Genomic DNA, 26,833 nt, shown 5'->3' on the forward strand with positions numbered 1-26,833 from the left:
AAAGAAAGAACAGAGAGAAAAGAAAACCGGGTCCACATGAGTTACCACACCCCGGGGGGGGGGGGGGGCTGAAGCCGTCAGAAATACAGTTTGTATATTTTGCGACAGGTCCCTCGCAAGGGGAATGCCCGTTTCACGGTGTCTGGACGTTTACACGAGGCACCCTCTTGGACAATCTGAACAACCGTCAAATATTAAGGTCAGAGCGAGTGCGAAAAAGATCAGGAAAAGTTTTCACCTCAACCCCCCCCCCCCATACAAGCACCGTCAAGAGGCAATATCTATTTGCTTGCAGTGTGCGCGATATTCGGAAAAATACCTTTTTAATTACGAGGCACCTGTATTAGACAAAAGGAGACCAAGAACGCAGAAAAGCAAAGCATCTCTTTCGTGGAGTTGTTTTGGCTCTGAAAAGAGCCGTTTGGTTGGTAGCGGCGGGCTACTTGGAAGTCGTGTACTTGGTGACGGCCTTGGTGCCCTCGCTGACTGCATGCTTGGCAAGCTCTCCCGGCAGGAGCAGGCGAACTGCTGTCTGCACCTCGCGGCTGGTGATGGTCGACTTCTTGTTGTAGTGTGCAAGGCGAGAGGCCTCGGTTGCGATGCGCTCGAAGACGTCATTGACAAAGCTGTTCATGATGCTCATGGCCTTGCTGGAGATGCCCGTGTCGGGGTGCACCTGTTTCATGACTTTATAAATGTAGATGCCGTAGCTCTCCTTGCGACGCCGGTGCCTCTTCTTGTCTGTGCGAGTCGGGGTCTTGGTGTTTCCGGCCTTCTTCTGACCTTTCCCGCTAACTTTAGGAGCCATGCTGGAGCGCTTGAAGTGTGAGAGATCGAGGGATCGAATGAAAAAGCGTCACGGCTACGCCGGCTTTTATCACGGGCGGCGTGGATTCTGAACACGGGCGCATTGTCCACCTTCCCGCCAGTTGAAAAGAGCGCCCCCCGGCCACCCAGGCGTGAAGACGCGCATGGCTTGCAAGGGCAAGCTGAAACTTACGGCAAGGGAAACGCTGAAAGCGGTCGGTCGTTCGTTCGGTCAATAACCGTTCCGTGCAACCGAGTTATCTGTTCTATTTGAATATTTGGTTATTTTCTCCGCCATCCTCTCAAGCGGCTAACGCGGAATTCGTCTGCCAAAGCACAACGCAGCCTTTCGCGTCGCTAACTAAATTGACAAGAGTACCAGTCAGGAAGTCGATCGGACTCCACAAAGGCGAAAGAAGGTCGCTTTCAAAGCGAGGGCCGGGGTGAAGCTGTCGGGGAGGGGTCGTCTGATACTGTACGCTCATTCATACCCAAATACGAATAACTACACAAAACTTAAAGGAGAGGGAAGGAAAAGCAGACCAATCACGCCCCGTGTGAAATCGCAATCGGAGAGCCCTTTCAATTTGTTATATTATTGACTCAACTGTGGCCGTTACTCGGTTGTGTTTAATTTCCTCCCGCCCAGCACCTTTCCCCGCAGACAACTCGAGCAGAATCATTCTCTTTTTGAAGTAGTGGTGGCTCTGATAAGAGCCGTTAGGTTTGGTGGTCGTGGCGCGCCAACACTCAGGCCCGTTCACCGCGAATTCGGCGGGCCAACTGGATGTCCTTGGGCATGATGGTGACCCTCTTTGCGTGGATGGCGCACAGGTTGGTGTCCTCGAACAGGCCCACCAGGTAAGCCTCGCTAGCCTCCTGCAAAGCCATGACGGCAGAACTTTGGAATCGCAGCTCGGTCTTGAAATCCTGTGCAATTTCTCGCACAAGTCTCTGGAAGGGGAGCTTTCGGATCAGCAGTTCGGTGCTCTTCTGGTAGCGACGGATCTCACGGAGGGCAACGGTTCCCGGCCTGTACCGGTGAGGTTTCTTGACGCCGCCAGTAGCCGGAGCGCTCTTGCGGGCCGCCTTGGTGGCCAACTGCTTCCTGGGGGCTTTCCCGCCCGTGCTCTTTCTTGCCGTCTGCTTGGTGCGAGCCATGATGAGGTGCGTCGGGTGCTCGGAGCTTGACACAAGTGAGTGCAGGGCACGGCAACCCAGCGTCTCTTAAGCCCGGCAACGGCATCCCGGGCCGAAGGCCTGACAATGGACCGCTTTCCGATTGGATGACTCCAAGGGCGGGCGCAGCGCTTGACTGGTCACATGTACACTGAGGTTAATTTGGGGGGGGGGGGGACCGCGACAAGAGGGCAAAGTGCACCGACAGCTCTGTGTCAAGAGAAGAAAAAAACCACCCCCAGCACCACCACCGCCCAACCAACCACACACGGCACTTTCACGCTGAGCACAACTCCGCCTACATCGCGGCAACACCCTTCCGCCCGTCACGCGTTCCATCCAGTACTCAACGCTTTCCACCGTCAGGCTCAACGACAGTACACACGGACGCGCATCAGTGAAACAGCAGGGCTGTGGAAGTCACTTGGGTATCACGAACACATTACGACAAGACGGCTACGTACCGTATTAAACGGAAAACGCGGAGAGGGACGAAATGAACCGCAACGACAAGGAACGGAGAGGGAAACATACAAAAAGAATCCACGGGAAAACGATCGGGGTCATTGATCGAGCTTAAGGAAGGATGGCAATTATAGCTATTAATTACGAACAGGGTAATCATACAGCAGCTATGCGTGGGAATAAATCTCTTTTGGAAAACTGTCGTGGCTCTGAAGAGAGCCGTTGGTTTTGAAATGGGAATTCGGCGGTCTAGCCCCCAAAGCCGTACAGCGTCCGCCCTTGCCTCTTGAGCGCGTACACCACGTCCATGGCAGTGACAGTCTTCCTCTTGGCGTGTTCGCAGTAGGTGACCGCATCGCGGATGACGTTCTCCAGGAAGACTTTCAGGACTCCACGCGTTTCCTCGTAAATGAGACCGGAGATGCGCTTCACTCCTCCCCGGCGGGCAAGGCGACGAATGGCCGGCTTGGTGATGCCCTGGATGTTGTCACGGAGGACCTTCCGGTGGCGTTTGGCACCCCCCTTGCCCAGTCCTTTGCCTCCCTTGCCTCGTCCAGACATGATGTTCTTGCTCTGTTCAATCGCTAGTGCAAATGATGCGGACGACAAGCCGGCAGAGCAGGTATAACGCCTGCGCGGACGCGGTAGAAGCTGCGCGAGCGTGCGGTTGGGGCGACAGCGCCCTCTGGCTGGCGGTAAACGGGGTCAAGAGAGCGAGGTCAAAGGTCCACGGGGGGGGGGGACGGACAGAAGGAGAATTGGAGGAGGGGGGGGGGGGGAGATCGTCATGTGAAAACCCGTCAAAATAAAATGCGATGACGCCAGACAAGAAGTGGGTGTCGTGTCTTTGTCTCTCTCTTTTCCCTGCCACTTTTTATTGGCATTCTTGCATGCCGTTATTGCTCAGAAACATACGGTATATAATGTCCATTTTTGTAAAATGGCCTTTTTTTTGTCGAAATGTTTCGGAGAGGAAGAAATAGCCGAGAGATAAAGTAATTCAACAAAAATTAAGTCAGTCCGTGTTTTTATCTTTTTTTATGTCCCCCGAAGGGAGTGGGCCGAATCCCGGATGTACTGCTATACCGGGCCAACCCGTGGCCGGGACGAGGCAAGCCCCTATTCCACAGCCCAAGTTCAAAAATCAGTTTGATAAACTGGCTGTTCAATGAACAGCGTTTCAGATATCACACTGAAAAGAACAGATACTACACATGATCTTAGCCAAAAGGCCGAGAAGCGATAAAGATCAGTATTTTCCACATTACGCAGCCCAAGATAACCTCTCGATCGTGACAGTAAATGAGGACATGACCTTGAACTTTGGCAATTTCTGTTAATATCATGAACAATCTTTCAGTGAGACATGTTCCCACGGTCGACTCTGCGCAAGTACCTGCGCCGCACTATATGCAAGCCACAAGATGGCGCCCTTCACAATTGCAATTGCACTGTGTCTACACTCGACACCGCGCCGGAAGTGATCCCACGTTGTGGGCGTGGCGATATAGCACGCTTCCAAGACCTCGTGACAGTGACAGTGTGCCATTGCTTACACTCTTTACTTTTAACGGCAGAACCCGTGATATACCCGTATTTCACATTCAGGACTTGTGAGAAGAACCTATCGGGTTTTAAACTTGAAAGGCCGTGAGGGTGTGCTTCACGGGATCACGTGTTGAATGTACGTGTGAAAGGATGGTTTACTGTCGGCAGTAAGAGCCAAACGATGCAGTTCCAAAATTATTGAAAATCATCCATGAGGCACGCACTTGCCTTTTGCGCTACGTAGAAGCGCGCACCCGACGGCGCATAATAAAAAGCTGAACATGTCAATACACAATGATGAACCAACATCATTTGTAAACTTGGAAAGTTTGCAAGCACACACTGCGTGCTGAATATTTGATGAGATGAACGGCCCTTAGAACAATGAAAAGAATGCACGTCTGTTGCGTAAGTTATACGCGTTGCATATTTGACGCGCGTTGCCTGGATTCAGGTTCGAAACACAAACATGTCATTATACAGCACCGCAACGGCCGGCACGGCAGGAGTAAAGAGAAAGGCAGGCTGCAATTTGGAGTCGCAAAGAGACACCAACCGGGCCTCGTCCAGCGGGGTCGGTTCGAAGGCGGGGCCGACGTTTGAAGGAGGAACAAGCAGGTGGGACTTCGGCAAGGCCGAACTGCGGCGTATCGTTCAATATTGGAATGAAACGAAAAGATGGAAGCGATCAAGAACGAATATTAATACAGTTCCGAGAAGTAACTAGAAAGATAAACCTAGAAAATAACACAACATCCGAAGTAGCATGGCACAAAGGGGGCTTTCAATTAAACAGCCATCGACCTATCTCTTCTTTGAAATAGTGGCGGCCCTGAAAAGAGCCTTTGGGTTCGCGGGGCAAGGGGCCCGTCCTTTCAGTTGGAGACTTTGGCGGTCTTCTTGGGCAAGAGGACCGACTGAATATTGGGGAGCACACCTCCTTGCGCGATGGTTACCCCGCTCATCAGCTTGTTGAGCTCCTCGTCGTTGCGTATGGCAAGTTGCAGGTGACGTGGGTTGATTCTTGTCTTCTTGTTGTCGCGGGCAGCATTACCGGCTAGCTCCAAGATCTCAGCGGTAAGGTACTCCATCACTGCAGCCAGGTAGACAGGGGCACCGGCGCCAACACGTTCGGCGTAGTTTCCCTTGCGCAGGAATCGGTGAACGCGGCCAACGGGAAACTGAAGGCCAGCCCGCGATGACCTGCTCTTGGCCTTGCTTCTGGATTTGCCGCTCTTTCCTCGTCCAGACATCTTGAGAGAAATCAGTGTGCAGATCTGTTCACCGGGTCGCAGTTGCGCTGGAATGGTTGCTCTGGGGCCCGCGACACAAGTTATAGCAGTCCAGTGGATTGGCCGAAGCGTACCAACTAGCCAATCACGTCACGCAGCGGGTCCATCGCACGGTTGGATGAGCCGGAGCCCACAGGCCGGGATAAACACAAAATCAAGTCCATGAACGGGAACCAAAATGTAACAAAGCCAAAAGAAAGAAAGAACAGAGAGAAAAGAAAACCGGGTCCACATGAGTTACCACACCCCGGGGGGGGGGGGGGGGCTGAAGCCGTCAGAAATACAGTTTGTATATTTTGCGACAGGTCCCTCGCAAGGGGAATGCCCGTTTCACGGTGTCTGGACGTTTACACGAGGCACCCTCTTGGACAATCTGAACAACCGTCAAATATTAAGGTCAGAGCGAGTGCGAAAAAGATCAGGAAAAGTTTTCACCTCAACCCCCCCCCCCCCCATACAAGCACCGTCAAGAGGCAATATCTATTTGCTTGCAGTGTGCGCGATATTCGGAAAAATACCTTTTTAATTACGAGGCACCTGTATTAGACAAAAGGAGACCAAGAACGCAGAAAAGCAAAGCATCTCTTTCGTGGAGTTGTTTTGGCTCTGAAAAGAGCCGTTTGGTTGGTAGCGGCGGGCTACTTGGAAGTCGTGTACTTGGTGACGGCCTTGGTGCCCTCGCTGACTGCATGCTTGGCAAGCTCTCCCGGCAGGAGCAGGCGAACTGCTGTCTGCACCTCGCGGCTGGTGATGGTCGACTTCTTGTTGTAGTGTGCAAGGCGAGAGGCCTCGGTTGCGATGCGCTCGAAGACGTCATTGACAAAGCTGTTCATGATGCTCATGGCCTTGCTGGAGATGCCCGTGTCGGGGTGCACCTGTTTCATGACTTTATAAATGTAGATGCCGTAGCTCTCCTTGCGACGCCGGTGCCTCTTCTTGTCTGTGCGAGTCGGGGTCTTGGTGTTTCCGGCCTTCTTCTGACCTTTCCCGCTAACTTTAGGAGCCATGCTGGAGCGCTTGAAGTGTGAGAGATCGAGGGATCGAATGAAAAAGCGTCACGGCTACGCCGGCTTTTATCACGGGCGGCGTGGATTCTGAACACGGGCGCATTGTCCACCTTCCCGCCAGTTGAAAAGAGCGCCCCCCGGCCACCCAGGCGTGAAGACGCGCATGGCTTGCAAGGGCAAGCTGAAACTTACGGCAAGGGAAACGCTGAAAGCGGTCGGTCGTTCGTTCGGTCAATAACCGTTCCGTGCAACCGAGTTATCTGTTCTATTTGAATATTTGGTTATTTTCTCCGCCATCCTCTCAAGCGGCTAACGCGGAATTCGTCTGCCAAAGCACAACGCAGCCTTTCGCGTCGCTAACTAAATTGACAAGAGTACCAGTCAGGAAGTCGATCGGACTCCACAAAGGCGAAAGAAGGTCGCTTTCAAAGCGAGGGCCGGGGTGAAGCTGTCGGGGAGGGGTCGTCTGATACTGTACGCTCATTCATACCCAAATACGAATAACTACACAAAACTTAAAGGAGAGGGAAGGAAAAGCAGACCAATCACGCCCCGTGTGAAATCGCAATCGGAGAGCCCTTTCAATTTGTTATATTATTGACTCAACTGTGGCCGTTACTCGGTTGTGTTTAATTTCCTCCCGCCCAGCACCTTTCCCCGCAGACAACTCGAGCAGAATCATTCTCTTTTTGAAGTAGTGGTGGCTCTGATAAGAGCCGTTAGGTTTGGTGGTCGTGGCGCGCCAACACTCAGGCCCGTTCACCGCGAATTCGGCGGGCCAACTGGATGTCCTTGGGCATGATGGTGACCCTCTTTGCGTGGATGGCGCACAGGTTGGTGTCCTCGAACAGGCCCACCAGGTAAGCCTCGCTAGCCTCCTGCAAAGCCATGACGGCAGAACTTTGGAATCGCAGCTCGGTCTTGAAATCCTGTGCAATTTCTCGCACAAGTCTCTGGAAGGGGAGCTTTCGGATCAGCAGTTCGGTGCTCTTCTGGTAGCGACGGATCTCACGGAGGGCAACGGTTCCCGGCCTGTACCGGTGAGGTTTCTTGACGCCGCCAGTAGCCGGAGCGCTCTTGCGGGCCGCCTTGGTGGCCAACTGCTTCCTGGGGGCTTTCCCGCCCGTGCTCTTTCTTGCCGTCTGCTTGGTGCGAGCCATGATGAGGTGCGTCGGGTGCTCGGAGCTTGACACAAGTGAGTGCAGGGCACGGCAACCCAGCGTCTCTTAAGCCCGGCAACGGCATCCCGGGCCGAAGGCCTGACAATGGACCGCTTTCCGATTGGATGACTCCAAGGGCGGGCGCAGCGCTTGACTGGTCACATGTACACTGAGGTTAATTTGGGGGGGGGGGGACCGCGACAAGAGGGCAAAGTGCACCGACAGCTCTGTGTCAAGAGAAGAAAAAAACCACCCCCAGCACCACCACCGCCCAACCAACCACACACGGCACTTTCACGCTGAGCACAACTCCGCCTACATCGCGGCAACACCCTTCCGCCCGTCACGCGTTCCATCCAGTACTCAACGCTTTCCACCGTCAGGCTCAACGACAGTACACACGGACGCGCATCAGTGAAACAGCAGGGCTGTGGAAGTCACTTGGGTATCACGAACACATTACGACAAGACGGCTACGTACCGTATTAAACGGAAAACGCGGAGAGGGACGAAATGAACCGCAACGACAAGGAACGGAGAGGGAAACATACAAAAAGAATCCACGGGAAAACGATCGGGGTCATTGATCGAGCTTAAGGAAGGATGGCAATTATAGCTATTAATTACGAACAGGGTAATCATACAGCAGCTATGCGTGGGAATAAATCTCTTTTGGAAAACTGTCGTGGCTCTGAAGAGAGCCGTTGGTTTTGAAATGGGAATTCGGCGGTCTAGCCCCCAAAGCCGTACAGCGTCCGCCCTTGCCTCTTGAGCGCGTACACCACGTCCATGGCAGTGACAGTCTTCCTCTTGGCGTGTTCGCAGTAGGTGACCGCATCGCGGATGACGTTCTCCAGGAAGACTTTCAGGACTCCACGCGTTTCCTCGTAAATGAGACCGGAGATGCGCTTCACTCCTCCCCGGCGGGCAAGGCGACGAATGGCCGGCTTGGTGATGCCCTGGATGTTGTCACGGAGGACCTTCCGGTGGCGTTTGGCACCCCCCTTGCCCAGTCCTTTGCCTCCCTTGCCTCGTCCAGACATGATGTTCTTGCTCTGTTCAATCGCTAGTGCAAATGATGCGGACGACAAGCCGGCAGAGCAGGTATAACGCCTGCGCGGACGCGGTAGAAGCTGCGCGAGCGTGCGGTTGGGGCGACAGCGCCCTCTGGCTGGCGGTAAACGGGGTCAAGAGAGCGAGGTCAAAGGTCCACGGGGGGGGGGGACGGACAGAAGGAGAATTGGAGGAGGGGGGGGGGGGAGATCGTCATGTGAAAACCCGTCAAAATAAAATGCGATGACGCCAGACAAGAAGTGGGTGTCGTGTCTTTGTCTCTCTCTTTTCCCTGCCACTTTTTATTGGCATTCTTGCATGCCGTTATTGCTCAGAAACATACGGTATATAATGTCCATTTTTGTAAAATGGCCTTTTTTTTGTCGAAATGTTTCGGAGAGGAAGAAATAGCCGAGAGATAAAGTAATTCAACAAAAATTAAGTCAGTCCGTGTTTTTATCTTTTTTTATGTCCCCCGAAGGGAGTGGGCCGAATCCCGGATGTACTGCTATACCGGGCCAACCCGTGGCCGGGACGAGGCAAGCCCCTATTCCACAGCCCAAGTTCAAAAATCAGTTTGATAAACTGGCTGTTCAATGAACAGCGTTTCAGATATCACACTGAAAAGAACAGAGGTTTATTACAAATATAATCATTTAAGATACAAAAAGATAAGTAATTATACAATCCAAAGCCTCTTTAACAGAGGTGCTTATAAAAAAGTGAACTTTGAAAAAGAACATAAGTTAAACAGGGCGGATTTAAACCCTGTATAATAAGCATAGTTAACTTAGCTAAGTAAAAAATAATTAAATAAACTGGCATCCTCTTCCGGTCTTCAGTCTTCTTCGTCGCAGCCCCGGCAGATTGCACCTGTAGGAAAGAAGAAAATGAGAGAGTATGGTTATTAGCAAAATACACAATGCAGTATCTTTTCGACAAGTTCGGGGAAGACCTACTCGTCAGTGTACTGACGGTGGCCGGTGACATGTTCGATGTAGGTGTCCCGGGAACCCTTGATGGCGTCTATGCAGCACAGACGGCGCATCAGACCTCGGTAGCGCTTGGATATCCCAAGACGCCGAAGTGCTCTCTCGTTTCCCGGGAACCAGGAGCCGAGGGAACCGACCGCGAAGCCGTACACTTCAACGTCCTTACCCGCAGCAGCCAAGGCCTGCCGAAGTCCATCGTACTTGGCGACCTTGGCCGCCGCGGCGATATCCAAGGCATCACGGCCGTTGTCAAAGGGACAGCAGACGTCAACAATGGTGACTTTGTTGCCCTCAACAACCGTGATGTCAGGTCGCTCACGAGGCGTAGGATCCCCTGGGACGTGCTGGTCAATGAAGACCTGCCCGTGTCGCACCGCCGCTTTGATCCGGTTCTGGATCAGGTTGTGCCTTCTCCGGATTGGCAGCATGTTTGGAGGGCAATGGTTGAGGATGTGGGGCAGAGTCTCCTCCCGACTTCCGCAGCGGCGACATTTGGCATCGGTTGCCGCACTCCACCTCTTCGCCGCTGCGTTGGTCGGAAGACAGTTCAGGCGGGCCCTGTGAATGAACCGCCAGTCGCAGAATCGGATGAAACTGCCGGTGGTCATCCACGAGGAGCCGTTACGGTAAGGGTCCTGCTCCAGCGAAGCGGCGACCTTACCCTGGTCCGGGAGAGAGAGCAACTTACCGGAGTAGTGCTCTCGGACAGCGGCCCGCAAGGCGGTGGTGATGCTCTTGGCCGGTATCTCCTTTCCCCCCTCCGTACGCGTGACTACTGTGCCGGAACAGCAGCCGGAAAGAGAGATACGCAGCCGACGAGCCGCTGCCCTGGCCCGGGACCAGAGGGTAGAGATCTGCCCGCTCCAACCGAAGTTGGCCAGGTCCCCCTCCATGGACCCGCTCATGAACTGATCGAGCTCCGCTGCGGTGGGGACACGATGGAGGGTGCGGCGGACGACAGAGGTCAACTGCTGGGTGGCGACACCGCGAACGGTATCATCGGGTGAGGACAGGATACGGACTGCCTGCGTGACTGTTTGAATGTCAGCATCCCGGTTGGGATCCAACAGACCCAGACCGCCCACCTTTCTGTCGGCGAAGACATAATTGGTGGTGGCCCGGGTCGGAAGGTTGCAGACTTTCCGCACCGTCTTCACAATCTCGCTCCTGAGCCGCCGCAGGCTAGCCTTCTGACAGTTGCCGGCACGCAATACATAGGAGGCGCACGGTTCCACAAAGGTTCGTATTGCGTCCAGCTTCTGCCAGGGGGCCAGGAGCGAGGATTCCACCTTGCGTAGATCCTCTGTCATCTTGGCCACCAGTGCCTCAAGGCTCTCGCCGCTCCTGTACAGCCCGACGGGAATGCCGAGGTAGCGGTAATGCTCCTCCTCAGTCAACGCTGGAATTTCGCCGCCCTGCACTCGGTAGACTGAGGGAAGCACCCGCTGACCCCTGCGACACGCCAGGGACAGAGTGGCGCACTTCGATGGTTTGAAGGTGAGCCGAAGCTTGGTGGCCATGATGCTTGCCGTATCCAAAAGCCTCTGCAGGCCCTCGGCCGAGTTGCTGAGTAACACGAGGTCGTCAGCATAGGCGAGGACCGGGATGTCGTGCCCGTGCACCCGAGGAGAGCACTGGCCGGATCTTGCCGCCACGGACACGGCCCGCACCACCAGCTCGAGAGTCAAGTTGAAAAGAATCGGCGAGATCGGACAACCCTGCTTGACTCCCGAACAGATGGATACGGGCGCAGTCCTTCCAGACGCCACCATAAACTCCGTGCTGGCCCCGGTATAGACATTCCGCATGATGTCTATGAATCCCGGAGGCGCACCGACAGAGGCCAGCACGGTGAATATGGCATCATGGGGAACACTGCCGAAAGCATTCTGAAGATCCAACCACGCAACGTGGAGGTTCTTCTGATTCCGACGAGCGTCCGCCACGATGGAAGACATCAGGAAGGTGTGCTCGTAGCAGCCCTCACCGGGCCTAGCACTCTTCTGGGCACCGCTGATGAGATCGCAGTCCAAAGCCCAACGAGTCAGGCGGTCAGACAGGATCGCCATCAGCAGTTTGTACAGGCACGACTGCAGGGCGATTGGCCGGAAGTTGGCCGGGCATGCCGGGTCCCCCTTCTTGTACAACAGCACCGTAGTAGCCGTCTTCCAAGAGCGGGGGACGCGCCCCTCACGCAGACACCGGTTGAATATCGCCACAGTTACTCGAAACGCACCATCCGCAATCTTGATGTGACGATACTCTAGCCGGTCTTTCCCGGGAGCGGAGTTTGACATCCGACCCAGGCGGGAGGAGACCTCCTTCTGCGTTACGGGGCGTAGCAATTCCGAACCAGACTCCCGGGCCCGGGCAGAGTCTGGGAACAGGAGTTCAGAGTCAACACGGATTCGATCGCAATCCACCGCCCTCTCGGAGTGAACTTCCGTGAAGAAGTCCACCAGTGTTTCCTCCGAGCCGCCATACCTGACTTCAGAGCCGTCCAGGACAACTCGCATCGCCCGCCGCCTACTAGACCTGTAGAGCTTCTGAAGTCGGCTGGCCTCCTGCACGTCAAACTCTGGCCCGAGCATACGACGCCGCCGCACCGCCCGTGTGTCCGCACCACCGCGTTGTTGCGCTGGTCGGGCTTCCGTCCTGCGCTGATTCCTCGAAGAAGCGTAAGCCAGGTCGACCGCATGCTGGGCAAAACGGTCGCACACCGACTCAAACTCCTCAAAGTCATTGGCACGAGACAGCGCCACCAGCCAGGGATTCTCCTCCACCGCGGCCTGGGAGGCCCGAGGTGTCGGCGAAGCCCGACTGGGTAGCGCGGAATCCCTCAGGGTCGCGGTCCGGCCCGTTCCCTCACCCGTGGCGTTATTCGAGCGCCGCACATCAGCCACGGGGTGTTGGTCACGTCCCCGGCACATACCCTCATCCGTGTTACGAGGGCCCCGAGGGACCCCCGCGCATGCATCCACGGAGTGTTGGAGCGCCGGGACACCTTCCTCATCCACGCAACGGGAAACCGAGCATACCTCCGTGGAGTGTTGGGAGATGGCCGAACCTTGATCCCGATCCCAGCTTGGTCGTCCCTCATCCATGCTCGGGTGAGCCAAGGAGTGTTGGGCCGGGTCGCTGGTCCGAGACAGTGCTCCCTGTCGGCTTCGAGGTGAAGCCCGGTCGGGAGACACTGACCTCGACGGGGACGCGAGCCGGTCGGAACCCACACCTGTGGCATTATCGGAACGACGCACTACTGTCACAGGGTGTGGAGAACTCGCCGGATCTTGTCTCCCTTCCCAGCTTGGCATTTCCTCAACCATGCCCTGGGGAGTCGGGGTGCTAGGAACCACTTCGTTGGCGCGAGGCAGGGCCCCCTGTCGGCCTCGTGGTGAGGCCCGGTCGGGAGCCACTGATCGCGGCGGGGACGCAAACCGGTCGGAACCCTCATCTGTGACATTTTCGGGTCGACGCACTGCAGTCACAGAGTTTTGGGAACTCGCCGGGTCTTGTCCCCTCACCAAGGTGGGTGGCCCCTTACCCCTCCTCCGCCCTGCCAAGGAGAGTTTGGTTTTGTCGCTGGTTCGGGATAGCGCCCCCAGTCGGCCCCTTGTGGGGGCCCGGTCGGGAAACGCTGATCTCACTGGGGACGCGAGCCGGTCCGCTCCCTCATCCGTGGCATTATTGGAACGCCGCACTTCAGCCACGGAGTGTTGGGAACTCGCCGGTTCTTGTCCCCCGTCCCAGCTTGGTAGTCCCTCATCCCTGCTCCGAGGAGACAAGGAGTGTTGGGCCGGGTCGCTGGTTCGGGATAGCGCCCCCAGTCGGCCCCTTGTGAGGGCCCGGTCGGGAAACGCTGATCTCACTGGGGACGCAAGCCGGTCGGAACCCTCATCCGTGGCATTATTGGAACGCCGCACTTCAGCCACGGAGTGTTGGGAACTCGCCGGTTCTTGTCCCCCGTCCCAGCTTGGTAGTCCCTCATCCCTGCTCCGAGGAGACAAGGAGTGTTGGGCCGGGTCGCCGGTTCGGGATAGCGCCCCCAGTCGGCCCCTTGTGGGGGCCCGGTCGGGAAACGCTGATCTCACTGGGGACGCAAGCCGGTCGGAACCCTCATCCGTGGCATTATTGGAACGCCGCACTTCAGCCACGGAGTGTTGGGAACTCGCCGGTTCTTGTCCCCCGTCCCAGCTTGGTAGTCCCTCATCCCTGCTCCGAGGAGGCAAGGAGTGTTGGGCCGGGTCGCCGGTTCGGGATAGCGCCCCCAGTCGGCCCCTTGTGGGGGCCCGGTCGGGAAACGCTGATCTCACTGGGGACGCAAGCCGGTCGGAACCCTCATCCGTGGCATTATTGGAACGCCGCACTTCAGCCACGGAGTGTTGGGAACTCGCCAGTTCTTGTCCCCCGTCCCAGCTTGGTAGTCCCTCATCCCTGCTCCGAGGAGGCAAGGAGTGTTGGGCCGGGTCGCCGGTTCGGGATAGCGCCCCCAGTCGGCCCCTTGTGGGGGCCCGGTCGGGAAACGCTGATCTCACTGGGGACGCAAGCCGGTCGGAACCCTCATCCGTGGCATTATTGGAACGCCGCACTTCAGCCACGGAGTGTTGGGAACTCGCCGGTTCTTGTCCCCCGTCCCAGCTTGGTAGTCCCTCATCCCTGCTCCGAGGAGGCAAAGAGTGTTGGGCCGAGGTAGTCATCGGTGGATCACCAACCAAGCCCCGGATGAGCTCCATTGGAGACAGAGCCTCCGCAGTCACTTCAGCCGAGGGCGAGGATGTGCTACCCCGCCTACCCACAGGAGTCGAACCGGCAGGCGGTGCCACCGTACCACTGCGTTTATGGGTTTGGTAGTGGTTGGAGGCACGCCTACCAGAATCGAACTCCCGCGAGCAGACGGAGCACCGGTAGACGTAGTTGAAAGCCATCCGGGGATGGATTCGCTGCTGATGCCGGGTCAGCGCTTGCTGAGCGTGGTAGTTGGAGTGGCACACCACACAACTCCACCTCCGACAGAACGGGTACAGGAAGACCTGGTCCACCGTTCCGGATTCCTCGGAGAACCCGGACATGAGATGAACCCTTCCCATGTGACGCCGTAGACCATCGGCCGAAAGAAACGACCTCTGGCACAGCGCACACGGGACAGCACTATCCCGGCCCACAGCCTCACCCGTGTTACGAGGACCCCGAGGGGCCCCCGAGCATGCATCCACGGGGTGTTGGGGGGCCAAGACGTTTCCCTCAGAGAGGGAATGTGCCGGATCCAAACTCACATCCGAAGCTACTCGCGAGTCCTCCATCAGCCCAAGACAGACAGCCAATATATCTCTCTGCAGCCCCGGTAGTCCTCCTCCGCCAGCTCCGGTAGTCCTCCTCCGCCGGCTCCGGTAGATCCGTCACAGCCAACTCCGGTAGTTCACGTCAAAAGCGAGATCACAGAAGATCACACTGAAAAGAACAGATACTACACATGATCTTAGCCAAAAGGCCGAGAAGCGATAAAGATCAGTATTTTCCACATTACGCAGCCCAAGATAACCTCTCGATCGTGACAGTAAATGAGGACATGACCTTGAACTTTGGCAATTTCTGTTAATATCATGAACAATCTTTCAGTGAGACATGTTCCCACGGTCGACTCTGCGCAAGTACCTGCGCCGCACTATATGCAAGCCACAAGATGGCGCCCTTCACAATTGCAATTGCACTGTGTCTACACTCGACACCGCGCCGGAAGTGATCCCACGTTGTGGGCGTGGCGATATAGCACGCTTCCAAGACCTCGTGACAGTGACAGTGTGCCATTGCTTACACTCTTTACTTTTAACGGCAGAACCCGTGATATACCCGTATTTCACATTCAGGACTTGTGAGAAGAACCTATCGGGTTTTAAACTTGAAAGGCCGTGAGGGTGTGCTTCACGGGATCACGTGTTGAATGTACGTGTGAAAGGATGGTTTACTGTCGGCAGTAAGAGCCAAACGATGCAGTTCCAAAATTATTGAAAATCATCCATGAGGCACGCACTTGCCTTTTGCGCTACGTAGAAGCGCGCACCCGACGGCGCATAATAAAAAGCTGAACATGTCAATACACAATGATGAACCAACACATCATTTGTAAACTTGGAAAGTTTGCAAGCACACACTGCGTGCTGAATATTTGATGAGATGAACGGCCCTTAGAACAATGAAAAGAATGCACGTCTGTTGCGTAAGTTATACGCGTTGCATATTTGACGCGCGTTGCCTGGATTCAGGTTCGAAACACAAACATGTCATTATACAGCACCGCAACGGCCGGCACGGCAGGAGTAAAGAGAAAGGCAGGCTGCAATTTGGAGTCGCAAAGAGACACCAACCGGGCCTCGTCCAGCGGGGTCGGTTCGAAGGCGGGGCCGACGTTTGAAGGAGGAACAAGCAGGTGGGACTTCGGCAAGGCCGAACTGCGGCGTATCGTTCAATATTGGAATGAAACGAAAAGATGGAAGCGATCAAGAACGAATATTAATACAGTTCCGAGAAGTAACTAGAAAGATAAACCTAGAAAATAACACAACATCCGAAGTAGCATGGCACAAAGGGGGCTTTCAATTAAACAGCCATCGACCTATCTCTTCTTTGAAATAGTGGCGGCCCTGAAAAGAGCCTTTGGGTTCGCGGGGCAAGGGGCCCGTCCTTTCAGTTGGAGACTTTGGCGGTCTTCTTGGGCAAGAGGACCGACTGAATATTGGGGAGCACACCTCCTTGCGCGATGGTTACCCCGCTCATCAGCTTGTTGAGCTCCTCGTCGTTGCGTATGGCAAGTTGCAGGTGACGTGGGTTGATTCTTGTCTTCTTGTTGTCGCGGGCAGCATTACCGGCTAGCTCCAAGATCTCAGCGGTAAGGTACTCCATCACTGCAGCCAGGTAGACAGGGGCACCGGCGCCAACACGTTCGGCGTAGTTTCCCTTGCGCAGGAATCGGTGAACGCGGCCAACGGGAAACTGAAGGCCAGCCCGCGATGACCTGCTCTTGGCCTTGCTTCTGGATTTGCCGCTCTTTCCTCGTCCAGACATCTTGAGAGAAATCAGTGTGCAGATCTGTTCACCGGGTCGCAGTTGCGCTGGAATGGTTGCTCTGGGGCCCGCGACACAAGTTATAGCAGTCCAGTGGATTGGCCGAAGCGTACCAACTAGCCAATCACGTCACGCAGCGGGTCCATCGCACGGTTGGATGAGCCGGAGCCCACAGGCCGGGATAAACACAAAATCAAGTCCATGAACGGGAACCAAAATGTAACAAAGCCAAAAGAAAGAAAGAACAGAGAGAAAAGAAAACCGGGTCCACATGAGTTACCACACCCCGGGGGGGGGGCTGAAGCCGTCAGAAATACAGTTTGTATATTTTGCGACAGGTCCCTCGCAAGGGGAATGCCCGTTTCACGGTGTCTGGACGTTTACACGAGGCACCCTCTTGGACAATCTGAACAACCGTCAAATATTAAGGTCAGAGCGAGTGCCAAAAAGATCAGGAAAAGTTTTCACCTCAACCCCCCCCCCCATACAAGCACCGTCAAGAGGTAATATCTATTTGCTTGCAGTGTGCGCGATATTCGGAAAAATACCTTTTTAATTACGAGGCACCTGTATTAGACAAAAGGAGACCAAGAACGCAGAAAAGCAAAGCATCTCTTTCGTGGAGTTGTTTTGGCTCTGAAAAGAGCCGTTTGGTTGGTAGCGGCGGGCTACTTGGAAGTCGTGTACTTGGTGACGGCCTTGGTGCCCTCGCTGACTGCATGCTTGGCAAGCTCTCCCGGCAGGAGCAGGCGAACTGCTGTCTGCACCTCGCGGCTGGTGATGGTCGACTTCTTGTTGTAGTGTGCAAGGCGAGAGGCCTCGGTTGCGATGCGCTCGAAGACGTCATTGACAAAGCTGTTCATGATGCTCATGGCCTTGCTGGAGATGCCCGTGTCGGGGTGCACCTGTTTCATGACTTTATAAATGTAGATGCCGTAGCTCTCCTTGCGACGCCGGTGCCTCTTCTTGTCTGTGCGAGTCGGGGTCTTGGTGTTTCCGGCCTTCTTCTGACCTTTCCCGCTAACTTTAGGAGCCATGCTGGAGCGCTTGAAGTGTGAGAGATCGAGGGATCGAATGAAAAAGCGTCACGGCTACGCCGGCTTTTATCACGGGCGGCGTGGATTCTGAACACGGGCGCATTGTCCACCTTCCCGCCAGTTGAAAAGAGCGCCCCCCGGCCACCCAGGCGTGAAGACGCGCATGGCTTGCAAGGGCAAGCTGAAACTTACGGCAAGGGAAACGCTGAAAGCGGTCGGTCGTTCGTTCGGTCAATAACCGTTCCGTGCAACCGAGTTATCTGTTCTATTTGAATATTTGGTTATTTTCTCCGCCATCCTCTCAAGCGGCTAACGCGGAATTCGTCTGCCAAAGCACAACGCAGCCTTTCGCGTCGCTAACTAAATTGACAAGAGTACCAGTCAGGAAGTCGATCGGACTCCACAAAGGCGAAAGAAGGTCGCTTTCAAAGCGAGGGCCGGGGTGAAGCTGTCGGGGAGGGGTCGTCTGATACTGTACGCTCATTCATACCCAAATACGAATAACTACACAAAACTTAAAGGAGAGGGAAGGAAAAGCAGACCAATCACGCCCCGTGTGAAATCGCAATCGGAGAGCCCTTTCAATTTGTTATATTATTGACTCAACTGTGGCCGTTACTCGGTTGTGTTTAATTTCCTCCCGCCCAGCACCTTTCCCCGCAGACAACTCGAGCAGAATCATTCTCTTTTTGAAGTAGTGGTGGCTCTGATAAGAGCCGTTAGGTTTGGTGGTCGTGGCGCGCCAACACTCAGGCCCGTTCACCGCGAATTCGGCGGGCCAACTGGATGTCCTTGGGCATGATGGTGACCCTCTTTGCGTGGATGGCGCACAGGTTGGTGTCCTCGAACAGGCCCACCAGGTAAGCCTCGCTAGCCTCCTGCAAAGCCATGACGGCAGAACTTTGGAATCGCAGCTCGGTCTTGAAATCCTGTGCAATTTCTCGCACAAGTCTCTGGAAGGGGAGCTTTCGGATCAGCAGTTCGGTGCTCTTCTGGTAGCGACGGATCTCACGGAGGGCAACGGTTCCCGGCCTGTACCGGTGAGGTTTCTTGACGCCGCCAGTAGCCGGAGCGCTCTTGCGGGCCGCCTTGGTGGCCAACTGCTTCCTGGGGGCTTTCCCGCCCGTGCTCTTTCTTGCCGTCTGCTTGGTGCGAGCCATGATGAGGTGCGTCGGGTGCTCGGAGCTTGACACAAGTGAGTGCAGGGCACGGCAACCCAGCGTCTCTTAAGCCCGGCAACGGCATCCCGGGCCGAAGGCCTGACAATGGACCGCTTTCCGATTGGATGACTCCAAGGGCGGGCGCAGCGCTTGACTGGTCACATGTACACTGAGGTTAATTTGGGGGGGGGGGGACCGCGACAAGAGGGCAAAGTGCACCGACAGCTCTGTGTCAAGAGAAGAAAAAAACCACCCCCAGCACCACCACCGCCCAACCAACCACACACGGCACTTTCACGCTGAGCACAACTCCGCCTACATCGCGGCAACACCCTTCCGCCCGTCACGCGTTCCATCCAGTACTCAACGCTTTCCACCGTCAGGCTCAACGACAGTACACACGGACGCGCATCAGTGAAACAGCAGGGCTGTGGAAGTCACTTGGGTATCACGAACACATTACGACAAGACGGCTACGTACCGTATTAAACGGAAAACGCGGAGAGGGACGAAATGAACCGCAACGACAAGGAACGGAGAGGGAAACATACAAAAAGAATCCACGGGAAAACGATCGGGGTCATTGATCGAGCTTAAGGAAGGATGGCAATTATAGCTATTAATTACGAACAGGGTAATCATACAGCAGCTATGCGTGGGAATAAATCTCTTTTGGAAAACTGTCGTGGCTCTGAAGAGAGCCGTTGGTTTTGAAATGGGAATTCGGCGGTCTAGCCCCCAAAGCCGTACAGCGTCCGCCCTTGCCTCTTGAGCGCGTACACCACGTCCATGGCAGTGACAGTCTTCCTCTTGGCGTGTTCGCAGTAGGTGACCGCATCGCGGATGACGTTCTCCAGGAAGACTTTCAGGACTCCACGCGTTTCCTCGTAAATGAGACCGGAGATGCGCTTCACTCCTCCCCGGCGGGCAAGGCGACGAATGGCCGGCTTGGTGATGCCCTGGATGTTGTCACGGAGGACCTTCCGGTGGCGTTTGGCACCCCCCTTGCCCAGTCCTTTGCCTCCCTTGCCTCGTCCAGACATGATGTTCTTGCTCTGTTCAATCGCTAGTGCAAATGATGCGGACGACAAGCCGGCAGAGCAGGTATAACGCCTGCGCGGACGCGGTAGAAGCTGCGCGAGCGTGCGGTTGGGGCGACAGCGCCCTCTGGCTGGCGGTAAACGGGGTCAAGAGAGCGAGGTCAAAGGTCCACGGGGGGGGGGGGACGGACAGAAGGAGAATTGGAGGAGGGGGGGGGGAGATCGTCATGTGAAAACCCGTCAAAATAAAATGCGATGACGCCAGACAAGAAGTGGGTGTCGTGTCTTTGTCTCTCTCTTTTCCCTGCCACTTTTTATTGGCATTCTTGCATGCCGTTATTGCTCAGAAACATACGGTATATAATGTCCATTTTTGTAAAATGGCCTTTTTTTTGTCGAAATGTTTCGGAGAGGAAGAAATAGCCGAGAGATAAAGTAATTCAACAAAAATTAAGTCAGTCCGTGTTTTTATCTTTTTTTATGTCCCCCGAAGGGAGTGGGCCGAATCCCGGATGTACTGCTATACCGGGATTCGGCGGGCCAACTGGATGTCCTTGGGCATGATGGTGACCCTCTTTGCGTGGATGGCGCACAGGTTGGTGTCCTCGAACAGGCCCACCAGGTAAGCCTCGCTAGCCTCCTGCAAAGCCATGACGGCAGAACTTTGGAATCGCAGCTCGGTCTTGAAATCCTGTGCAATTTCTCGCACAAGTCTCTGGAAGGGGAGCTTTCGGATCAGCAGTTCGGTGCTCTTCTGGTAGCGACGGATCTCACGGAGGGCAACGGTTCCCGGCCTGTACCGGTGAGGTTTCTTGACGCCGCCAGTAGCCGGAGCGCTCTTGCGGGCCGCCTTGGTGGCCAACTGCTTCCTGGGGGCTTTCCCGCCCGTGCTCTTTCTTGCCGTCTGCTTGGTGCGAGCCATGATGAGGTGCGTCGGGTGCTCGGAGCTTGACACAAGTGAGTGCAGGGCACGGCAACCCAGCGTCTCTTAAGCCCGGCAACGGCATCCCGGGCCGAAGGCCTGACAATGGACCGCTTTCCGATTGGATGACTCCAAGGGCGGGCGCAGCGCTTGACTGGTCACATGTACACTGAGGTTAATTTGGGGGGGGGGGGACCGCGACAAGAGGGCAAAGTGCACCGACAGCTCTGTGTCAAGAGAAGAAAAAAACCACCCCCAGCACCACCACCGCCCAACCAACCACACACGGCACTTTCACGCTGAGCACAACTCCGCCTACATCGCGGCAACACCCTTCCGCCCGTCACGCGTTCCATCCAGTACTCAACGCTTTCCACCGTCAGGCTCAACGACAGTACACACGGACGCGCATCAGTGAAACAGCAGGGCTGTGGAAGTCACTTGGGTATCACGAACACATTACGACAAGACGGCTACGTACCGTATTAAACGGAAAACGCGGAGAGGGACGAAATGAACCGCAACGACAAGGAACGGAGAGGGAAACATACAAAAAGAATCCACGGGAAAACGATCGGGGTCATTGATCGAGCTTAAGGAAGGATGGCAATTATAGCTATTAATTACGAACAGGGTAATCATACAGCAGCTATGCGTGGGAATAAATCTCTTTTGGAAAACTGTCGTGGCTCTGAAGAGAGCCGTTGGTTTTGAAATGGGAATTCGGCGGTCTAGCCCCCAAAGCCGTACAGCGTCCGCCCTTGCCTCTTGAGCGCGTACACCACGTCCATGGCAGTGACAGTCTTCCTCTTGGCGTGTTCGCAGTAGGTGACCGCATCGCGGATGACGTTCTCCAGGAAGACTTTCAGGACTCCACGCGTTTCCTCGTAAATGAGACCGGAGATGCGCTTCACTCCTCCCCGGCGGGCAAGGCGACGAATGGCCGGCTTGGTGATGCCCTGGATGTTGTCACGGAGGACCTTCCGGTGGCGTTTGGCACCCCCCTTGCCCAGTCCTTTGCCTCCCTTGCCTCGTCCAGACATGATGTTCTTGCTCTGTTCAATCGCTAGTGCAAATGATGCGGACGACAAGCCGGCAGAGCAGGTATAACGCCTGCGCGGACGCGGTAGAAGCTGCGCGAGCGTGCGGTTGGGGCGACAGCGCCCTCTGGCTGGCGGTAAACGGGGTCAAGAGAGCGAGGTCAAAGGTCCACGGGGGGGGGGGACGGACAGAAGGAGAATTGGAGGAGGGGGGGTGGGGGCAGATCGTCATGTGAAAACCCGTCAAAATAAAATGCGATGACGCCAGACAAGAAGTGGGTGTCGTGTCTTTGTCTCTCTCTTTTCCCTGCCACTTTTTATTGGCATTCTTGCATGCCGTTATTGCTCAGAAACATACGGTATATAATGTCCATTTTTGTAAAATGGCCTTTTTTTTGTCGAAATGTTTCGGAGAGGAAGAAATAGCCGAGAGATAAAGTAATTCAACAAAAATTAAGTCAGTCCGTGTTTTTATCTTTTTTTATGTCCCCCGAAGGGAGTGGGCCGAATCCCGGATGTACTGCTATACCGGGCCAACCCGTGGCCGGGACGAGGCAAGCCCCTATTCCACAGCCCAAGTTCAAAAATCAGTTTGATAAACTGGCTGTTCAATGAACAGCGTTTCAGATATCACACTGAAAAGAACAGATACTGAATTTTGATTTGGGACTTAAGAATGTCCCGGGCAGGCCGACTTACCAGTCGCCGGAACTCAGTTTGTTGGGGTTTCGAGCCCCCCTGCCCGTACGGGAACTAACTAAAACCATACAAACAGGAAAACAAGTGTCACCGGTCGACAACAAACATCAAAAGGACCAAAAAGTCACAAAACACACCAGAGGTATCTACCAATTCCAAATTACATAAGTCCCGAAGTTAACTACAATAACCAAATTACATAAGTCTCAAAGTTAAACTACTATTACCACAACACAGTTACTCCCAAACCGCAGTATGGGGATACGCCAGTCCCGCCGCCGGAGATCCTTAAGGGGTCCCAGCAGCATCGGTGAAGTCTCGACTTTTCCCAGGGGCTGGCGCCTCCTATCTACAATAAGAATACAAAAAGATTAATTACAAAAAGATGTACAATTTATCCTTTTCAATTTTGACCGTGCGACCGTGGGCGCACCAGTGTTTGACGAACCTGATCTGGTCCATTCTCAAGAAGTCGGCCTGAATCCGACCCTTAATGAAATTTCTACAACGACGCAGAATCAACTCGGGAGAGACAACTGACTGATCGAACAGCACTTCGCAACGCGAAGACCAAATGTGGAATTTCACAGCGGAAATAATGTACCAAATAAAAATGTGACTGGAATTACCGGGTGTAAGCCCCTCACCATACAAGACACAATTCTTAGTGAGGGTAAAATTCCTACCCAGGGTACGGTGGCACAGATTCTGAACCCAGTCCCACAGAAGGGACACAAACGAGCATTCCCATAGAACGTGGGACAGCGACTCCAGCTGCTTACAATTACTTCGGGGGCACAGAGAATTTCCAATGCCCCACACAGCAAGACGTTGTCTGGTTTTCACTGCCCCCCAGGCTGTTCTCCAGTTGAACTCCCGGAGTTTACCATCTACAAAAGAGTGAGAAATAATTTGAAAATCCGCGTCCCTAGGAGGGCTATACCTCGACGAGGGCGGAAGACAAATGTTGAGCACAAAAATATTATACAAATATTTAGCCAAAACTGTTTCCCAATCTAGATCAGGAACCAAGGCGGCAGTCGATCGCACCAGTTTACAGAGATAATTATAACAATTATTAACATGAGACGAGTGAGGATAAACGTTTGAACATACCCTGGTCGGCAAAAAAATCTCTAAGGGAAAGAGCGGCCCAAAAATAGGCAAAAAATCGCCAAGGTGGTCCGTTCTCACCGTACAGAGAGGATACGCATCGAAGATAAAGGGCCTCACATTTACAACGTAAATGACAAATACCTAAACCACCTTTCTCTACTGGGAGAAACAAAAAGGCCCTTTGAACCAGTTCCGTTTTGCCAGACCACAGGAATGAAAAGATAAGTCGGTTAACCTCCTTCTCGACGACACTTGGAAGTGGATAAACTGGGGCTACATAAAATAAAAGTGACAAAAGAAACACATTAATAACATAAACTTTACTGAACAGGGGGAGAGTGCGGGACTGCCAGTGTTCTACCTGAGCTCGGAACTTTGGAAGTCTCGCCTCCCAATTCTTGGCAGCCGTGTCCCCCGGACCAACCCAGAAACCGTTGATCTTTATTGGTTCCCGGGTCCAGTTAATGCCGGCAAAGTTGGACAGGGGAATCGGCCAATCGCCTAAAATGAGACCACATGATTTATGAAAGTTCAATCTCGAACCGGTGCTTTTCTCAAAAAGAGAAATAATATAAAACAATCGTTTCAGAGACTTATAGTCCCTGACAACACACGTGGTGTCATCGGCATACTGAATTATTTTGCATTGCAGCCCATCAGCACCAGGGATGGTTACCCCATTAATGAAGTTGTCTTTGTAGACTCTGCAAGCAAACGGTTCAATGAAAAGAACATACAGTAATGGAGATAAAGGACAACCTTGTCTTACTCCCTTCCAAACAGAGAAGGGAGCAGACAAGCAACCGTTAACTAAAACACGACTAGAAATATCAGTATAAAAAAGTTTAATGTAACGTATAAAAACAGGGCCGAAGCCCAATCTTTTCAGAACTTTGAACAAAAAATTCCAGTTAACACGGTCGAACGCCTTCTGCTGATCTAAAGAGATGACGAGAGTGTTAAGGTTCTTAGACTCAATGAAATCTACCAGGTCTCTAAGAAGACGGGCGTTATCATGAATACTTCGGCCTTTAATACCACATGTTTGGAAATGGTTAATAATGCATGGAAGAACTCTTCCCAATCGAAGGGAAATGGCTTTAGCAAATATCTTGTAATCTACATTTAACAGAGAAATCGGCCTCTTATTCTGCGGATCAAGAGGATCTCCTGATTTATCTAACAAAGTGATAACACCCCTTCGCATGGAAGGGGGGAGAGTACTCAGATTAAAAGAAGCATTATAAACTCTAAGGAGGTCCGGGCCAATAATGTCCCAAAATTGGGAATAAAATTCTTTTGGCAACCCATCATCACCTGGCGATTTATCATTTTTCATATTATTTAAGGCAAAACCTAATTCCTCTAAAGTCAGCGGCGAATCCAGGTCATCCCGAAAATCGTCGGGGACCCTAGAAGTTAAATTATCTAAAAATTCCGCATGTAAATCTTCAATTACTTCGTCCTCTGAAAACAAATCAGAATAAAATTCATGAAATACTTCAGCTATGCTTGGGTTGTCAGAAACAACGTCTCCCTTTGAACTACGGATGGAGGGAATAGACTTCTTTTTAACATAATTAGTTTCATAATTAAAGAATCTCTTGGAAGGGCGCTCGCCCTCAACCAGGTCAGAGACCCTGGCTCGAACACGAGCACCCTCCGCTGCAAAATCATCCAGTTTTGACAACCCAGATCTGACTTCATCCAGGCGACGAAGCAAATCCGGGCTGCTGTGACCTGTGTTGAGCTCAGAAATCAGATTATTGTATTTTTCTAACAATTTGTTTTTATGCTTTTTTCTGGCTTTTGCCAGACGACAACAATGAGATATGATCAGTTTTTTGGTGCGAGTCTTAACTTCCTCCCACCAGAGAAGTTCAGAATCAAACCCCTCCAGGAGAGTTTGCCAGTCCCTGTATGACCTCCTGAAACATTTATTGAAAACAGGGTCATTAAGAATGGAAGTATTACACTTCCAGTAACCACGCTTAGCCTTAACCTGTTTGGGGAGATGTAATTTTAAAACAACACCATCATGGTCTGAAAAATATACTGGATGGTGTGAACAGTCTTCCACCACCAGTGCATTTGAGACATAAAATCTGTCAAGACGGCTCATGGCAGTATTTGCGGCATTACGCCAAGTAAAAGAAAAAGAAGAAGGATTACCCGATCTCCAAATGTCACGAAGGGAAAAATCTTGGAGAATTTCCCCCAGCTCCGCGGCACCAATACTGATAGAAGAAAAGGAGGAACCTCGTCTATCTAAGCCAGGATCTAGAACACAATTGAAATCACCAACTAAAATCACCGGAAGGCTAGAAGAAAGAAAAGGAGATAAATTATTGAAGAAAGAACGACGATCAAGGGGTGAAACGGGGGCATAAACCGTGCACAAGTGCACACGGCCTGCGGGTCCGCTTAACACCCCGCTAACAATCCGACCAGAGGAATCTGTAGAAACAGAAGAAAAAGAAAAAGAACAATTTTTATTGACAAGAATAATGGTGCCACAAGAGCTGGAGGTTCCAAGAGAAGCAAAAAGAGCGCCACCCCATTCTGATTTCCAAGTGGAAATGTCAGAGAGGGTGGCCACATGGCATTCTTGTAAACAAGAAATATCATAATTGTTACAGAGCTCAAAAACCTTTGTTCTCTTAGAGACGTCCCTCATGCCGTTTACATTTAGGGATATAAGGGAGACCATAACTAGAATAGAAAAAAGTCTAATAGAGAACATCATAAAACACGGGAAGAAATGAAAATAACACGAGAAAACAACTGAACACAGTAAAAGAGAAAGAAACAAACCGTGTCAGACAAAAGGAGATAATGGGAAAAAGAGAGGGAGCCATCGTATGACAACAGTAAGAGGGCAGACAGACAAATTAAGGATAGATATCCAAAAACGATGGGGTTTTATCTAACACCTCCTTGGCATGGAAATTGGCCATGTGTGAAATCCACTCGGCTGGATTCTTTAAACGGCAGTCACACAACTTACAGAACAGATCCAGGAGGGTGAGGTCTTGATGTTCCTCCTGGACGTGCCGCCGTAGGAAGACCCAAGAGCACGTAGAAAAGTCGCACTCTGTCCGGCGGCACAAAAGGGTGAAGTCCGGATGGCCAGGTCTGTGCGTGATGTTCATCATCTTCGATCGTGCCGCTACGATTTGGGACGAGGCTTCATCCCAAAAAGTCGGCACGTGCTCGTTGTCTGTGGTGGAAGACGTTTCCATGTCACTAGAATCCGT

General features: G+C 53.3%; 3 non-coding genes and 1 pseudogene across 3 annotated transcripts; all 4 read right to left on the reverse strand.

Moving 5' to 3' along the window:
• Positions 1–3,502: 3,502 nt before the first annotated feature.
• LOC147796146 (U2 spliceosomal RNA) lies at positions 3,503–3,695 on the reverse strand. The gene has a single exon (XR_015428349.1). It is a non-coding gene; the product is annotated as a U2 spliceosomal RNA (small nuclear RNA).
• A 5,295-nt stretch (positions 3,696–8,990) lies between these two features.
• On the reverse strand, positions 8,991–9,191 carry LOC147796147 (U2 spliceosomal RNA). Its single transcript, XR_015428361.1, has one exon. It is a non-coding gene; the product is annotated as a U2 spliceosomal RNA (small nuclear RNA).
• A 5,698-nt stretch (positions 9,192–14,889) lies between these two features.
• Positions 14,890–15,003, reverse strand: LOC147796148 (U2 spliceosomal RNA; annotated as a pseudogene).
• A 7,252-nt stretch (positions 15,004–22,255) lies between these two features.
• Positions 22,256–22,441, reverse strand: LOC147796149 (U2 spliceosomal RNA). Its single transcript, XR_015428358.1, has one exon. It is a non-coding gene; the product is annotated as a U2 spliceosomal RNA (small nuclear RNA).
• Positions 22,442–26,833: the final 4,392 nt, after the last annotated feature.

Source organism: Acanthaster planci, linkage group LG18 (genome assembly GCF_054643075.1).
Source record: "Acanthaster planci isolate LZ-2023a linkage group LG18, COTS_SCS, whole genome shotgun sequence".
Lineage (NCBI taxonomy): Eukaryota > Metazoa > Echinodermata > Asteroidea > Valvatida > Acanthasteridae > Acanthaster > Acanthaster planci.